The 7,259-nt window shown below is 42.0% G+C and overlaps 1 protein-coding gene across 2 annotated transcripts in view; it reads left to right on the top strand.

Annotated features, from left to right (window-relative positions):
• Nucleotides 1-6,530, top strand: part of LOC124003509 (protein bassoon-like) — a 130,146-nt gene extending 123,616 nt beyond the window's left edge. For both annotated transcript variants that reach the window (XM_046311805.1, XM_046311804.1), the window contains exon 13: nt 2,565-6,530. The gene's annotated coding sequence lies outside the window, so the exon portion shown is untranslated. The remainder of the gene's footprint in view (nt 1-2,564) is intronic.
• Nucleotides 6,531-7,259: the final 729 nt, after the last annotated feature.

Genomic DNA, 7,259 nt, shown 5'->3' with positions numbered 1-7,259 from the left:
TGTTCTCTCTCTGTCCCTGTTTCTTTCTCTTGTTCTCTCTCTCTGTCCCTGTTTCTTTCTCTTGTTCTCTCTCTGTCCCTGTTTCTTTCTCTTGTTCTCTCTCTCTGTCCCTGTTTCTTTCTCTTGTTCTCTCTCTATCCCTGTTTCTTTCTCTTGTTCTCTCTCTATCCCTGTTTCTTTCTCTTGTTCTCTCTCTATCCCTGTTTCTTTCTCTTGTTCTCTCTCTATCCCTGTTTCTTTCTCTTGTTCTCTCTCTCTATCCCTGTTTCTTTCTCTTGTTCTCTCTCTCTGTCCCGGTTTCTTTCTCTTGTTCTCTCTCTATCCCTGTTTCTTTCTCTTGTTCTCTCTCTATCCCTGTTTCTTTCTCTTGTTCTCTCTCTCTGTCCCTGTTTCTTTCTCTTGTTCTCTCTCTATCCCTGTTTCTTTCTCTTGTTCTCTCTCTATCCCTGTTTCTTTCTCTTGTTCTCTCTCTATCCCTGTTTCTTTCTCTTGTTCTCTCTCTCTGTCCCTGTTTCTTTCTCTTGCTCTCTCTCTATCCCTGTTTCTTTCTCTTGTTCTCTCTCTCTGTCCCTGTTTCTTTCTCTTGTTCTCTCTCTATCCCTGTTTCTTTCTCTTGTTCTCTCTCTATCCCTGTTTCTTTCTCTTGTTCTCTCTCTATCCCTGTTTCTTTCTCTTGTTCTCTCTCTGTCCCTGTTTCTTTCTCTTGTTCTCTCTCTGTCCCTGTTTCTTTCTCTTGTTCTCTCTCTATCCCTGTTTCTTTCTCTTGTTCTCTCTCTGTCCCTGTTTCTTTCTCTTGTTCTCTCTCTGTCCCTGTTTCTTTCTCTTGTTCTCTCTCTGTCACTGTTTCTTTCTCTTGTTCTCTCTCTCTCTGACCCTGTTTTTTATCTTGTTCTCTCTCTCGGTCCCTGTCTCTTTCTCTTGTTCTCTCTCCGTCCCTGTTTGTTTCTCTTGTTCTCTCTCTGTCCCTGTTTCTTTCTCTCATTCTCTCGGTCCCTGTCTCTTTCTCTTGTTCTCTCTCTGTCCCTGTTTATTTCTCTTGTTCTCTCTCTCTGTCCCTGTTTCTGTCTCTTGTTCTCTCTCTGTCCCTGTTTCTTTCTATCGTTCTCTCTCTGTCCCTGTTTCTTTCTCTCATTCTCTCTCTGTCTGTTCCTGTTTCTTTCTCTCGTTCTCTCTCTGTTCCTGTTTCTTTCTCTCGTTCTCTCTCTGTCCTTGTTTCTTTCTATCGTTCTCTCTCTGTCCCTGTTTCTTTCTCTCGTTCTCTCTCTGTCTGTTCCTGTTTCTTTCTCTCGTTCTCTCTCTGTCTATCCCTGTTTCTTTCTATCGTTCTCTCTCTCTGTCTGTTCCTGTTTCTTTCTCTCGTTCTCTCTCTGTCCCTGTTTCTTTCTCTCGTTCCCTCTCTCTCTCTGTCCCTGTTTCTTTCTCTCGTTCTCTCTCTGTCCCTGTTTCTTTCTCTCTTGATCTCTCTCTCTCTCTCTCACTCCCTCTCTCTCTTTCCCTCTCATGGTGTCTGTTTTCTCTCTCTCAATTCAATTAACATGTTCAATTCAAATGGGCTTAATTGGCATGGGAAACATACTGTATGTTTACATCTCTCGCTCTCTCTCTTTCTCGCTCTAAAGGACACTGAGCTGAACCATGTGTGAGGAATGAGAATGGAATTGTGTGTATACGTGGGCCCTTTTGTCTGCCTGTAGGGAAGGCGTGTGCGCACACACATAGTTATCCCTCCAGCGGTACAGTATTACAGTCCTACAGCTCTCCTCTGCCCCCTTGAGGTGAAATCAAGTCCTGAAATCGTTCAAATCAAATCACAGTCTATTTGTCGCATGCACAGATCAGCAGATGTTAAAGCAGGTGTCGCAAAACCCTTACGTTTCCAGCTCCAGCAATGCAGTGTCTAACAGTGCAATGCTGATACACAAATAAACAAAAAAAAACAGAAATGAAGAAATATCAGAATGAGCAATGTCAGAGTCCTGAATATAAATATGTGGTGGTGTACAGGCAGTCTGGACAATGTGTAAGTAGGAAAAGGTACTGGCTGTCCAGCAGTAGTTATATAGGATGAGCTACAGTATGTCTAGAATACAGTACGTGCATATAAAGTGACTAATCAATTAGTTAGCTTCATTTCTCATGGATCAAATAAAATGTCAGCGAAATAATGTCGCAGGAACTCTATGGGACAGTAATGAACACATGTAATGAACACTCTGTGTACTGTCAATTGTATGCCCTGTGTTTTGCCTGTGTTTGTCATATGATTCTAATGCCTGTGACATATTGGATCCTAACGCAACACATACTGTATAGATTCGGTGCATATTGTTCTCGTAGCGTTGCAACATTTTGGTACGTTTGCCAGAAATCCCTGGTTTTCCAGAAATCCCATTTGGAAGATTCCTGGAATCAGGAGGACATAAACTGAAAATCTGTGAATCTTCCAACCGGGAAGATGGACAATCTGGGAGTTTTGGGAAAGTTACCGGAATTTTGGAACCTTTAGTTCTCAGTAGAAATGATCTCCAGGTGAGGGACACTGATCTTTGACCTTGTGTTTTCAGATACACCAACAGAATGCCAGGGAGAGCCTGCCTCACAGCTCCCGTAAGAGAGTGAATCAGACAGATCGAATCCTCACCTCCCTGTCGGTTGTCTGCTTACTGAGAGATATAACTCCGGATCCAGGTACAGGACAGGGAGCTGTCACACACCTTAGGCTTGGCTTCAGCATCTCTCAGCTCAGGGGGACAGCAACGGAGGATGCTGTTTTTTCATCTGAATGTCTTGTATCACTCGCTGAGGTTCTCCTGTTGGAAAACCAGGCCAGATGGGAGCGATTGTAGTTGAGGGAAGCTTCATAGTGCCCTCTACAGGGCATTGAGGGGAAGTCACTCTGTCTGAGGAGTCCACATCTGACCACAATCTACTCGGGCCAAGTCCCAAATGACACCCTATTCCCTATTTAGTGCACTACTTTCGACCAGGGTCCTTTGGGCTCTGGTCAAAAGTAGTGTATTATATAGGAAATATATAGGAAATAGGGGACCATTTGGGATGCAGAGTCTGTCTGAGGAGTCCACATCTGACCAGAATCATTCATGACCCCACGCTTTTGTGCCCAAAGGACCTTTTTTTTACAGCATCACCATTATAACGCAATGGAGGAGGTCGACAGAGGTACACAGCTCATAGGTTTTACTAGTACCAAAGAGACTTCTTCGCTAACTATGACACTCGAACTACTACACCGGAGGAGGCAAGACGTTACTACGGCGACAGACAAAACAAACAAACAATTGCCTGTTATTAAACCCTTGAATGCTTGGTTTCTCTGATCTCTACATTCCAGTATAGGGAACGATGACCCTTTCTTTGAATGTGTTTTCATTTCTCGTCCACCTGTTGTGATGATATGATGTCTCCAGAATGCAACATGTACATTGTGGACATGGGAATGCACGCACAATAATAATAATCGAATAGAAACCCATATCTTCTCAATACTTTTCCCACCGCCGTGTCCGGAAGAGGGTCCACTAGACATTACTCGACGAGTAGGATCACGAGAGGTGGAGGAGCTACCAGTGGTGCCCCACCAAATGAGAGTGTGAGATCTACACAGAAGAGAGAACCAAACGGAGCGCAAGTAAGCGTGGCCACGGCTGTTGTTTTGTTGTTGTTGTTTGTTAGCCATCACAAAGCCATCAGTTGTCAATCCCAGAGCACTTTGGGACATTTTTGTTGTTTCCTTTTTTTTTAATGATCTATTTGTTGATTTATTTTCATCTTGTTTAGTTTCTTATCATTTCTGCCTGGTATTTTTTGGGGGGAAAAGAAGAGCCTTATTCGGTCCATATTTTTTACTTGTATACCTCATATGTTTTGAAATGTCCATATCATACCTTTCTTAATTTATTTTGTTTTGCACAAATGTATACTACTGTATGTATATACATCTAGCTAGAACACTGATAATGTAAATGATTCATTTGTGTATTTATTCATTTATATTTATGTGACTTCTGTATTTTTTTGTTTCATGTTTTTCTTTGGTAAATCTATTTATATTTGAATGGTCTATGGTTTTCTTATTAATTATCTCGTGTTTGAATAATTTGCTGGTTGATTTTTAAAAGCAATAGCATGCAGAAAACGTTATACAGCACAATGGTGTTAATGTTGTTTAAATTCGTGCTTGGGGATGTCTGAGACATGTTGTATAACATCAGTAAACGTGTCTGAGAGAGTTGCATAACCACACATACACACCTAAATCTCGGCATTTGCGCTAACACACACACACACACACACACACACACACACACACACACACACACACACACACACACACACACACACACACACACACACACACACACACACACACACACACACACACACACACACACACACACACACACACACACACACACACACACACACACACACACACACACACACACACACAGGATTGGTTGGAAGCAATCATCATTTAAAATGTTCTATGCAATGATTCATTTTGAAACTGGAAAAGACTCCAAAAAAGTTTAATATCATGATGACCAATGTTACTCACACGAATCCCAACATCATTGTGAACTGAGAAACGTCAGAAAACGGTTATGAACATGTTTGTACTTGTATGTATGGATCTTAATATTGAACTATTGAATCTAGACTTGTTTTTATTTTTGTGGCATGTTTAATAGTACCCCATCACTCCCCATACGGGGGACTTGTTGCCAAAGGGTTAACTGTATAGACTGTCAGTCATGAATGTCCAACATCTTGTTGCTAGAAGCATGGGTTTGCTTGGCTTCGTCCGGCTGTTTGTATGACCTCATTAAGTCTTGGTGTGTGTGTGGCTTGACCAGGTTTCCACTGTGCCGTGGCGTGTTCGGCTTACAGTGACTGTCCAATCCGTGCTGCTATACAAACCTGTGATGCAGTTGGTCAAGAAATTCTCCATGTAAAATGTAATTGTGCGTATTACGGTCGGTGTGTAATCTGAAGGGTGGGTGGGGGGGATTAGTTTCTGGTATGTGATTGGTTGATCAGACCATCCAACAAATATAACTGTTTCGTATGCCTCACTGCATATCGGGATGGCTTCATGTGGTAATATATGATGTGGGAAACAACATTAAAGTGCTTTGAAGCCACTAAAAGGTACATTTACAGAACAACAAATCAAGGTATTATTTGTAGTTGGAGGAACAATGGGGGAAATCCTTTCCTCCACTTAGTCGTGCATTCATTTCACTGGGAGACTAAGTGAAAATGTGACTTAAATTGATGTTAAGACACGCCCTTAAATGAACAGAAGCACGTCTAGAACTCAATCAGTGAACCGCTGAACCTTCCATATCCAAGGCCAACCTAGAGGGAACCTCCAGGGAACCTAGAGGGAACCTAGAGGGAACCTCCAGGAGGGAACCTAGAGGGAACCTACAGGGAACCTAGAGGGAACCTACAGTACTGTCAGTCAAGTCCGAGAGACTCGACATGCCGCTGACCCCAAGCCTGTCAATTACCAAATCAGGGCACGTTACAATGAAAGCACAAGCCTGACTGGTTACAGTTTGTCACTATACTGTCTGTAAAAGACACAGAAATATGACACACCAATAGGAAATGTGTTGACAATTTCAAGGCGAGGTAAAAACAAATCAAGTATCTCATGTCATTAATATGAATGAGTGTGGGTAGAATGAATCACAGAGGGTCCTTAGCGGTGGTTCGGTATAGACAGATGCATGCTCACCATCTTCATGGAGACGTTGTGGTCGATAAGAGAAGAGGTGCATGTGACAGAACAGCCGTCACTGACTGAAGCCGTCCAGCGAGACACAAGGACGGACAGACAGACAGACAGACAGACAGACAGACAGACAGACATTGTCACTGTAAATACAGATGGATTCTTCTGTACAGCGTTTGAGTTCATAGTAAGGCCGTCTTGTGCATCCCCCACGCTGTACTTGCTGCCAACTTTTTGTGCTTTTGTGCATAATATAATATTTATTATGATTAAATATTATGATTATAATGATGAAATGAGCGGTGTATGTGACTGTTGGCAAAAGGGGAACAACTTGTATTCAGAAAACATATCTGGTCTCTTTAGAGTTTCTATACATATTGTGTTTGTAAAACAAGGAGAAATACCTCCATGGCAAAAGTTTATCCAGGCGTTCTATTGTCATTCTATCGGGAGGTTTCAAAGGTGATGGGACATTATCCGCTAATTAAAAATAAAAATAAGAGAGAGATTGAAATAAGAGGAAAAAAGGAAAGAGAAAATGCAACAAAAAATCCAGAAAAAGTCTTAACTCAAGTCATTCACTGTTGTAAGTGCAATGGGCGAAACATCAGTCGTGTATCCATTGTGAAATCTTGTGTTCTATTCAGTGTATTCCTGTAAACAGATAGAGTAACATTTTGGTGCATCATGTCATGTAATGTGATTAATGAAAATAATGACCCTGCAATTTGTTTCCAATCAGGAAAAAGAATAAAGAGAAAATGAAAAATGTCTCTCTTGTAGTTATTTGTTTGTCATCCACTTTACTATTTTTCCTTGTTCTTTCACTGACTGACTGTCTGAATGACTGTCTGAATGACTGACTGTCTGAATGACTGACTGACTGTCTGAATGACTGACTGACTGTCTGAATGACTGACTGTCTGAATGACTGACTGACTGTCTGAATGACTGACTGTCTGAATGACTGACTGACTGTCTGAATGACTGACTGTCTGAATGACTGACTGTCTGAATGACTGACTGACTGTAGTTATTTGTTTGTCATCCACTTTACTATTTTTCCTTGTTCTTTCACTGACTGACTGTCTGAATGACGGACTGTCTGAATGACTGACTGACTGTCTGAATGACTGACTGACTGTCTGAATGACTGACTGTCTGAATGACTGACTGACTGTCTGAATGACTGACTGTCTGAATGACTGACTACACTGTCTGAATGACTGACTGTCTGAATGACTGACTGACTGTCTGAATGACTGACTGTCTGAATGACTGACTGTCTGAATGACTGACTGGCTGAATGACTGACTGACTGTCTGAATGACTGACTGTCTGAATGACTGACTGGCTGAATGACTGACTGGCTGAATGACTGACTGGCTGACTGACTGGCTGAATGACTGACTGACTGGCTGAATGACTGGCTGAATGACTGACTGGCTGACTGACTGACTGACTGGCTGAATCACTGACTGGCTGAATGACT

The sequence above is a fragment of the Oncorhynchus gorbuscha genome, linkage group LG18 (assembly GCF_021184085.1).
Source record: "Oncorhynchus gorbuscha isolate QuinsamMale2020 ecotype Even-year linkage group LG18, OgorEven_v1.0, whole genome shotgun sequence".
NCBI classification, from domain to species: domain Eukaryota; kingdom Metazoa; phylum Chordata; class Actinopteri; order Salmoniformes; family Salmonidae; genus Oncorhynchus; species Oncorhynchus gorbuscha.
Note: the sequence above shows the minus strand (reverse complement) of the source record. Positions and strands in the feature narration are given on the sequence as shown.